The sequence below is a fragment of the Lacerta agilis genome, chromosome 12, assembly GCF_009819535.1.
Source record: "Lacerta agilis isolate rLacAgi1 chromosome 12, rLacAgi1.pri, whole genome shotgun sequence".
NCBI classification, from domain to species: Eukaryota; Metazoa; Chordata; class Lepidosauria; order Squamata; family Lacertidae; genus Lacerta; species Lacerta agilis.
In genome coordinates, this window is record NC_046323.1 from 16,370,929 (window position 1) to 16,381,274 (window position 10,346).

Consider the following 10,346-nt stretch of genomic DNA (forward strand, 5'->3'; position numbering starts at 1 on the left):
AGCATGAAGGGCACCAAAGTCCAACCCTTCCTCTTTTGTACTTCCATTGCATTTTAACCCTTTCAGCTCTTCTGGTTTGGGGAGAAGGTGGGTGAACTCCCCCCCCCCGGGCTATCAAACGAAGATCCCTCCAAATGTTGTCTACCTCCTGGTTGCGTAGCACCCCCCTCAATGTCATCTATCTCCTCCCCTCCCTCTGCCTGTGAGCTTTCTGAGTCTGGGAACTCTTGGTAAAAGGGGGCTGAGCTAACGCACTCCTGCTCTGTCCGTGGCTGCAATCCCTCACTTCCAGAGTCAGACTCTGGCTCCCTTTGTACTGACAATCCTTCATCTCCAGAGTCAGACTCTTCCCAGGCGTTCAATTCAGCCACATCCCTGACAGGTGCACTGTGACCCTAACACCCACATCCACTGCGGAATCTAGCTGCTGCATTCCTGCACTAATTGCAGTTTCTGGGCAGTCTTCAAAGGCAGGTCCACATTTGACAGGGACTTCCCACCTGCCATAAAGTTTGCCATTTACACAAACTCCAAAGCCATTAACATTGCTGTAACATATTATCCATCACTCTGCTTGGCTTCACTCAGGAGTGCATTAGATATAATTAACCAGCACCAAAGTGCACTTAGCAATTATTTCTTTAACAGACGGCAGGTGATGCTATTACTTTAACTCTGTTGTAAAGAATGCCTATTAGAGGCTCAGGAGAACACAGGCAGGGCCTCAAAATAGCAAGAACTGGGAACTCGGATAATTGCCCTGGTATGATTCTCTCTTTGTATGGACAAGTCATTCTGTGGAAAGTTTCACAAATAACTGTAACAAATTGCTGCATAAATTATAGTTGGTTATGCCTAATAATGGCAATATGCTGTCTAGAGTCTAAGTATAGCCAGAGAGACTCTGAAAAATTTAAGGTTCTTTCAAAGCCTTTGAGAAAAACTCATTTTGCCGTATTAGGCTATAATTCTTCTTGGTCACAACCTTTATGATTGCTGGATTTCAAAAGGAAATTGCAACAGGGTGGAATCGGCAAGCATAGTAAACCTTGTAAGAGCTATAAATCATGATTAATTGAAAAATCATCAGCACAGGCAGAAGCACGGGGTGGGAGGATGGCTCTCAGCCCTGTTTCGAGCCATAAACATTGAGCCAAAAGCGCAAGATAAGAACAATGCCAAACTCAAAATACATCTGACTGATTTAGAGATCAGTTCCTAATATAAATTTAAGATGTGTTAGTAAGCACAAAATAACAAAGAGTTGGCTGGTTAGGACAAATAAAAAAATGGGAAATGAATCTCCATCTTCTGCCATCATCTCTTGGTCTTTCTCATCCACTTTCCAGGTCCCCCATCCTGCCAACGGCACAATTCCCCTTGTACTCTGAAGTAGTTCCTTTCCCCTCTCCTGCTTTGCTCCTTGTTATGGCTCTCACTTCTGCTTCCCTCTTCTCCCTCTACTCATCATGTGTTCTGGTTCCATTGTCCCTTCACACCCATTGTCTGCTTGGTTCTTCTCTCTTCAGCCATCAAGACAGTCTCAGAGGCTGCATTCAGATGGCACTTTGTTCCATCTCCCTGGTGTTGACTTACGCCTTAATTTTTGCATTTCACCTGACCTTTCACACGATGTATAGTCCACTTCTGGAAATATAGCAGAATCTGGCAGAACTTTAGTACTCATTTCTGTGCTAATTGTTTCCATTAAAAATAAATAAATCAATTTGCAACACTGGAAATATGCGAGTTTTGGGTTTCTAAGTTTCCTGCGGTTTACATGGATCAGACCCCCACCATTTACGTAATGAAATTTTGGACGGTATTTTTGTATACCATGTGATGAATCATGAGGAATCAGAAGTAATAATAATAATAATAATAATAATAATAATAATAATAATAGTTTGTTATTTATACCCCACCCATCCGGCTGGGTTTCCCCAGCCACTCTGGGCGGCTCCCAACAGAATAAAACATTAAACATTAAAAACTTCCCTAAGCATGCATGCACCAAAACAGTGGGGGTGCCAACATGTCCAGTGACGTCTTGTTGTTGTACCACACTAGTGTGAATGAAATCTAATGCAACATGGTGGTATATTGATCAAAAAGCCACAGTTCCGTAGCTCAAAGGATACTACAGTGACATGAGGAATTGGGACAGAAATGCTATTATAATAGAACAAGGGAGGGGTTCTTGCACCTCTATGGGGGTGGGGAACTTTGGATGGTGTTTTGTAATACTTACTTCAAAATGAGGCAAACCACAGTTGGAGACTCTACTGCTTATTGACCTCGGCATCTGCTCCAAAGTCCTATCCTGAGACCATCGCTGACTGCAGTTGTCATGACGAGATGTAAGAGAAAGAACAGTGCTGCAAGAACTTCTTACAGTGCCCTGCTTTTCTTCCATTTTCCTTTGACTGTATCCAAGAGCGGGACTATATACATCCCCATGGCTGACTTTTCTCTGACACCTCCCCGTGTGAAATCTAAAATGCTGCCCTTTCCTGCCACAATGGTGCCCATCTCAGCATGTCTGCAACATCAGCCTGGTGGCACTGCCTTACATGAAAGGCTGGGCCAGGGATTGTTGTTCTGTGGTTTTGTGCCTGTCTTCTCTCGCCCCCATAGCCCACATGCAACTTGTTTAGGGTTGAATTTCAGAACTCGGTAATGCATGAAAGCTTGCTGTCAGAATCGCTAGGAGCACGTATGCAGTGCTGATTCAAGGGCCTTGCACACTCCAATCTGATCGCAATCAAAGAAGGGATTTAGGACTGGAGATGCCATCGCTGAGACATTGTTCATCCATTCCCTTCCCTCCATCCTTCCCCTCATCCTCCAGTTAAAATAAACCTCATTAAACTGATAGGCTGTAAGGGGCAGGTGGTTTCTGAATCAACATTTCAATGAAACTTTAAAAACAGCAACCCTGTATCATTTTATTTTATTTTATTTACTAGCAACTACCCTGAGCCATTTTAAATATATTCTTGCTTATATAACTGCTGCTTTGCCACCGAGTGCCAGCTGCTGACGTCATTTGCTACGCGGGAACAAAGACAGAGAATTCCTGTCTGTTTTATGGCTTCTAAAAAGCGGCGATATAATTCAAGCCTCTTGATACATCCCTCCTGTCTTGGCAATACCCGCATATCGTAATTCAGTTGGCTCTGTCTCGGCAAACAGGGTGGCAGCAGTATATCACTGTAGTTTTATTACAAATGTTGTCTTCCTTATCTCCTCCCCACCCGCAATAGGAAGCTCACCCTCTGATCATTCGTAAGACAATGAAAAGCACAGGTCACTCTGATCACCACCGGCGATACAGAACACAGTGCCTCTGTGGAGCTCAACGCGGCAGCCAAACTAGATTATCCTGCCCGTGGATCAGGAAGCCTGTTAGATTCATCTGGGAGCATTTATTGATAGCTTTTTAATATTGTGCAGATCGTCACTTCTGCTGGCCAGCTCAGACACTTTGTGGGATCTAAAAGGAGGAAGGATACACAACTCAAGTTGTTGTTGTTGCTGCTGCTGTTGTTGTTGTTGGCATCCATCTGTCTTGAGACACAATGGAGTGCACCTCCAGGGATGAAGTCAAATTAGAAGCATCAAACTGACCTCCCTAGATGCAAGCCTGGGTAGTGTGTTGGTTGGCCAGACAGCAATACCCCCCTCAGCCTTGGGAATGTGGTCCAAAGGAAAGCAGAGCAGTATGATTAGTACCAGCCTGACTCCAGGAGTTGCAGGAAGGAAACGTACAAGGTGCCATCCAACTGTCTTAGGGACTCCACTCTGGATTTGTGTACAGTTTATTCCCTAGCCTTTTATTCTCCCCAAGATGTCCCACAAGGCAGCAGAGGTTGAGGATCAGAGTTTACCTCCTCCTAGATGTGATACCTTCCCAGGTTGGTGATCCCCATCTGCCCCTCACTTCCCTCTGCAGCACACACAGAAGCTGCCTTTTTGACCATTGGACTCCCTTTGGTCTTGTCTGTTCAATCCACCTGTCTTCACATGCAAGGGGCGTCCCTAACTCACAGGGTCTGAGACCCATTGGCTACCCTCACCTGGTTTAGCCAAGCCAGTTGAAGCCGTTTCCCAGGGTGTGGCCGCTGTTGCATGCTGACACCTTCTAGCAGCCACAAGAACATAGGGCAGGGACCAAAGGTGGACAAACTATCCCAAAAGGAGCATGACATGTCTCCCCCACCAGAGGTACTACCCCTCCCCTGACATCCCATACACACACACACACACACACACACACATTATATATATAACATAGAACATACTCAAACATCCCAATTCTCTTTGAATGCATTGTGGGATTTATCAATGTTGTTCAATGATGAGGATGAGGTATGGGACAAAGATATGACGCATGGACAAAAGCTCACTAGGTGACCAGTCACCCTTTCAGCTTAACCTACCACTCAAGGCAGGTTGTGGTGAGGATGAAATGGGGAGGGGGAGAATCAAATCTTTATTGCTACTGTCAATGAGCAGCATGGGTGGACGAGGTTGCGGGTGGCACTGTGGTCTAAAGCACTGAGCCTCTTGAGCTTGCCAATCAGAAGATCAGTGGTTTGAATCCCCGTGACGGGGTGAGCTCCCGTTGCTCTGTCCCACCTCCTGCCAACCTAGCAGTTCGGAAGCACGCCAGTGCAAGTAGATAAATAGGTACCACTGCGGCGGGAAGGTAAACAGCGTTTCCGTGTGCTCTGGCTTCCGTCACGATGTCCTGTTGCGCCAGAAGCAGTTAGTCATGCTGGCCACATGACCAGGAAAGCTATCCGTGGACAAACGCTGGCTCCTTCGGCCTGAATGCGAGATGAGCGCCACAACTCCATAGTTGCCTTTGACTGGATTTAACCGTCATGGGGTCCTTTACCTTTCTTTTACCATCACGTATGAACTCTTTGGAATGCCACCTTGAACTTTTTGGAGGAAAGGTGGGATATAAATGTATAAAGAATAAGAGTTCATCAATTCTACCCTATGTAATATTTTGCAGCAAAGTTGCTAGAAGCTGCCCACACTAACTTATCTCTTTCTTTGCCTCTGGGGAACGGCATAAAAGAAGATGTACTTCCTTTGAAATCCCTGACTGATGGGAGTCCTGGCAGTTCTGAAGTGGCTGGACTTCCATCCTTTGATATGCTAATAAGTGGGGGGGGGGGGGAGAGGAGGAAATGGCCACCGTCCTGAAACAGCATATTCTGAGGTCATTCTAATAAAATACAGACACTATTCCTGAATTCCTGAATTCATGATTTTAGTATTGGGGTGCTAGTGGTGGTATTGATTCATCTGTTACTATGTTAAGTATTTTTGTGTTTACATCTTGTAGACCACCCTGTGATCCTTGGATGAAGGGCAGTATAGATATAAATAAATAAATAAATAAATAAATGAATAAATGAATGAATGAATGATAGATAGATAGATAGATAGATAGATAGATAGATAGGGTTGTGGCCCATGTAGTTTCAGGTTGCTTTGAAATGACTGCACATGGAAAGGCATCTATTGGTTTCCATATTTCTTCACAAACTGAGCTGTCTTCAGGTGTTCAGCTTGAGCACGTTTTGGCAAAATGGACACATTTGCTGGCCTTGCCTCCTCCAGTGTCCCTCTATGTGCTAGGAATGCCTGCTCTGCCTGCAGATTAACCTTCCTGTGTTGAGCAGGAGGAGGGTCTGAAGGAGCCTTCAGGTGAAAGTGGTTAGAAGGCTTGCTATGATCAGGAATCCTGTGTTTCTGATCACGAGGTTTCTAAGCGCCTTCAGCTGATGGTGCTTAGAATCTCCCTTCAATTAGGGGATGAAGGAGACTGGTTGGGGGTGGAGCCATTGCACACTCCATCCCAGGCATAGGCAAACTCGGCCCTCCAGATGTTTTGAGACTACAATTCCCATCATCCCTGACCACTGGTCCTGTTAGCTAGGGATGGTGGGAGTTGTAGTCCCAAAACATCTGGAGGGCCGAGTTTGCCTATGCCTGCTCCATCCCCTTGCGCATTGCTCACTCTCTCACATTGAGGCTCAACACCTGAAGTGGGATCTGGAGGGGAGGGAAGAGTTAGAGAAAAAAGTCCCATTACAACCTGTAATGCATACAACAGGTGCTGCACCAGTATAATGATAAAGATCCTTTTTATTGCACATTCCTGATTATTTGTGCTCATGATGTTATCAGGGCAGCCACACACCACCCTGCTTTCAATACTGTTTGCCCCAGCAAAAGTTTTGGGATGGCCACACTGCTTCGTGTGCCATCAGTGGTGCATCCCATAACTTTTTTGTATCACAAATGTTCTGGTTTAATTTAGTCCTGCTTTTGTCGCTCTGCAGTCCCTCCAGGCAGCAAAAAGTTGGTAGCATTGGGGAAACATTGCAGAAGAAAAGGAAGTAGAATAATTCCACCACTAATGTGTGTTTTTGGGGTCAGCAATACTCTCACAATAAAATACTAGTCTGGAGAGTCCCTTACAATGGTGAACATGAACAATTGTTCATTATTAGGCTGGGATATTTCATGATAAACTTTCCTCATCATTCATCTGAGGCTCTCCTCCAGGTGCCCCATATTTGAAGTGAGGTGAGGAGAGGACCTTGTCACTGATGGTACTTCATTCATGAAATTCTCTACCTACGAGGCTAACCTGTCACCTACTTTGCAACTTTTTCAACACTAAGCAAATAACTCTTTTTAAAAATTTGTTGCGCTGTGATGGTCTTATTGCTGCCAGGTTTTATCGACTATTTTATCTGCTGCTTTAAAAAATGTCATTATCTTGCTTTCTTTGTTTTATTTTGTATTGTGTTAGCTGCTCTTTTGCCTGGCAGTCAGCTCTTGGAGAACCCTTATGCCTGTCAGAAGACCCCAGAAATAGTAACAATGCTGGAAATAAGCCTCCCGCAGTAGTTTATGGCCCAGTTCAGACATGATGTTGCTGGTGCAACAAACCATAGTTAGAGTGACAACAAGCAGTGATCTCATATCATGCTCCCCCCTCCTTCCAATTTTATGCCCTTGGCCAGTTTGTTAATTCACAGTTTACCGTGCAGTCTGAACTGGGAAACTGTGGATTAAGTGCTCCCTAGAAATCAGGATCAAACCAGTCTGTAATATTGATCCACACACAGATGGCATGAGGAACTGTGATTCAGCAAACCAGTAAGTCTCATCTACATTTGGGCAGCCAAGAAACAGTAGGAAGGGGAGGAGCAAGCTCCGGAGCTTTTCACTTGTTCATGTTCTAACAAACCATAGTTTATTAGAGTGACAGCATTATATCTGATAACTTGGAGGCAGCAGATTACACAAGGACCCTCCTAGGAAAGGGTTGGTGGAGAGGAAATAAACCTCGGAGCGGGTGCCAACTAACAGAAGTGGCATTGTCCATTCCTCCAAATAAGGAGCAATGAAGAAAGGGTCTAGCACTGGTTCCCCACTTCCTGCACCTCAGACACAAAACAGCAGGAACTTCATGCTACAGTCCTTGAGCAACAGCGCAGAATCTTCCTGGCTTGGAGAACGAGGTATTTTATGTCATTTTCTGATATATATCTCCCAGATCTACTGGTCTTTGCAGAAGAGCACCAGGCTATCGTGTACGCTATGAGAATATTGTTTCTATGCCTGCCTGCCCACTTGCCCCAAGGCATTTCCCAGCCCTCGGGTCTGAATGCTTGACAAGTGGATGCCTGAATGCTTTTTCAATATCAGAATTCCCACAGTGATATCACACATTCTGCACAGCAAATAAGGTCAGGGTGTAGAGTTTTTACTCGTTTGTTTAGCTGATCCTGTGTTTGCACTGTTAACTTCAGTGCCATTAAAGCATTTCCAGATACTTTAAAAAGAATCTAATACTTTCCTTCCACTAGTCCACATACAGTAATAGGATGGCCATGTGTCCTACCTTACAGAAGACAGTTTGCAGAGGACAACCCTCTGTTTAAACCCTCTGCCTTATAGATTTTTTTTTTTTTTAAGAAAACACACACACACCATAAGACGGGAAAGCAAGAGGGACCTTGAAGCAGTGGCGTAGTTCGGGGGAGCCACAGGGGTGGTTGCCCCAGGCACAAAATTGTTAAGGGCTACAAATTTCAACACCCAGTGCTGCCTCAATACAGCTATGCGCTTCCATTACTGGGCTCCGTTGAAAATGGCTTCTCCATGTGAACCAGGACGTGACCTCTCCAGAAAACGGGACGACTCTTGTTTTCTTATCTCTTGGCCGTTAGGCAGTTGAATGTGCATGTGTGCTCTGTCCGTTTCCCTCCCTCTGCGTGGCTCCGGGTGCTGGCAAACCACGCTACGCCACTGCCTTGACATGCCCATCGTCATTTGTGCCTGGACAACAGACTGAAGAGGCATTCAGGTCACCTGATCACTGCCTGCCTCTTTACGGTTAGATATATTTCAAACATAATTAAGGGCCAAACTAGGCATGCCTTTAACAAACATTTTTGCATGTAATGAGTATGTTTCTTAAAATGTCAGTAGCAGTGAAGGAGGGGGCGCTAATAATTACTGAGATTGCAACAAGTGAGGAGGGAGAGTTTAACCCTTTGTTCCCCTGCCAAAGTCCTGAGGAAAAAAACATTCCTTTGAAGCTGGTATTTTCATTGAGAGGAAATCCCCCTTCAGCACCAGTATTTCACATCAAGTAAACTAATGGCTGCTTTGCATCCTCCTTGGAAAGCTACAAACCATGGTATGCTGTATTTTATCCATATCCACTCTGTTGCCCAGTTCTGCTGCCAGTGTCAAAAGTCTGTCAGCCTTTTCATTACTGCCGTTACTCTAAACGGTTTATAAATCAAAGTTACCAAACTGTTGGAAAGTTCAGCTCAATAGGCTAGAAGACACATGAGCATCAATATTTAGTTTCCAAATTCAATTGCCTGAACTTTCACTCCAAAGTCAAATTGCCCCCTTTGGGGCTCCCAAACAGTTTAATTAGCGTTTGCTGTTTTTCCTCAAACAATTCCAATTCTTCCAGGTCCCAGCTAAAAGTAGTAAATGAACAGAGAAATATTGGTTGTGATTCATCTACCCTAGCAATTAATAGGAAACATTTTCTGTTCAAATGGAGGAATTAATAATGTGCTATAATCTGCTCTCTCTCTTTTCTCTCTCGGCAACTTGACCTCTCGTTCTTCAACTTCATATTTTTAACCACAGAATGCAAAGCAAAAATCCTTTAGAATTTGCTAGGTTGTTGTTGTTTTTTCTAATTTTGTATTTTAAAAATAGATCTTGCTAGAGCAGCAGTTTTTAAGTGGGACAACATAGCCCACAGAGGGCAATATACAGAGCAGGTGCAGGGGGCATGCAGAAATTGGAGAGAGGAAAGTGGGACAACCACCAGGATTTCTGGCAGGTCCTTTCCCCCCCTTTTTAGTAGCTTCTGAAAGCCAGCAGGCAAGAGAGTGTTTGTATATTGTTCACCCTGCCCTGAGATTTCTCTAGCAAGCCCTTCAAATAGGGCTTTCCAGAGGTTACTGAACTACAAATCCCATAATCCCTTGACCATGTTTGCTGGGGCTGATGGGAATTACAGTTCAGCAACATCTAGCAGGCCAAAGGTTCTCCACCCCTTATCTTAAAAAGTGACATGGGGCAAAGAGCAGCCAAACAGGATGACCCTCTCCCTGCCTGGTGAGGTGGGGGAAACCCAACTAAAAAACAAGTCACTTCCATCCAGTTCCACTGAGCTCATTGATCATGTGGTGAGCTTCCAGAGAGAAATTAACTGAAGAGGCACTGTGGCCGCAGCAACAAAGACAAGTTAAAAGGTTTTTTTAAAGTTATTTAAAAAGTTATGATTAAATTCAAGTAAAACATTTTCACAACAGTTTTCAACTAAAAAAAAAAGATTTCTCATGAAAATGTCTCAGCTTTACAAATTTGTACTTAATAAATGTAATTTTTGCAGTTTTAACAAATATGCACAATTTGCAAACAACCCCCTCTAATATAATGCATGTTAATATGTGACTTTCACCAATACAAACATTTTAGATACACTTTGCCCTACTGTATGGCTGGAGAACTGCATTGCAAAGTTCAGAGAAATTTGAAAAGTGTGGATTTGGTGCGTTCAGGTCTCTAGCAAAAATGATCAGATGGCAGGTTATGAAATACCTCTGTCGGACATCCCAGTGAGCTCAATAATGTGAGTGTTATTCATCCAAATGTGAGTGTTACTCATTCAAAAAGTCTTACTAGGCCAAATTTAACAACAACAAAAGGCTCCATCCAGTCTGAAAATCTGCCCAGGAAAGAGCTATTTATGTTTACCGGTAGTCATTTTTTAT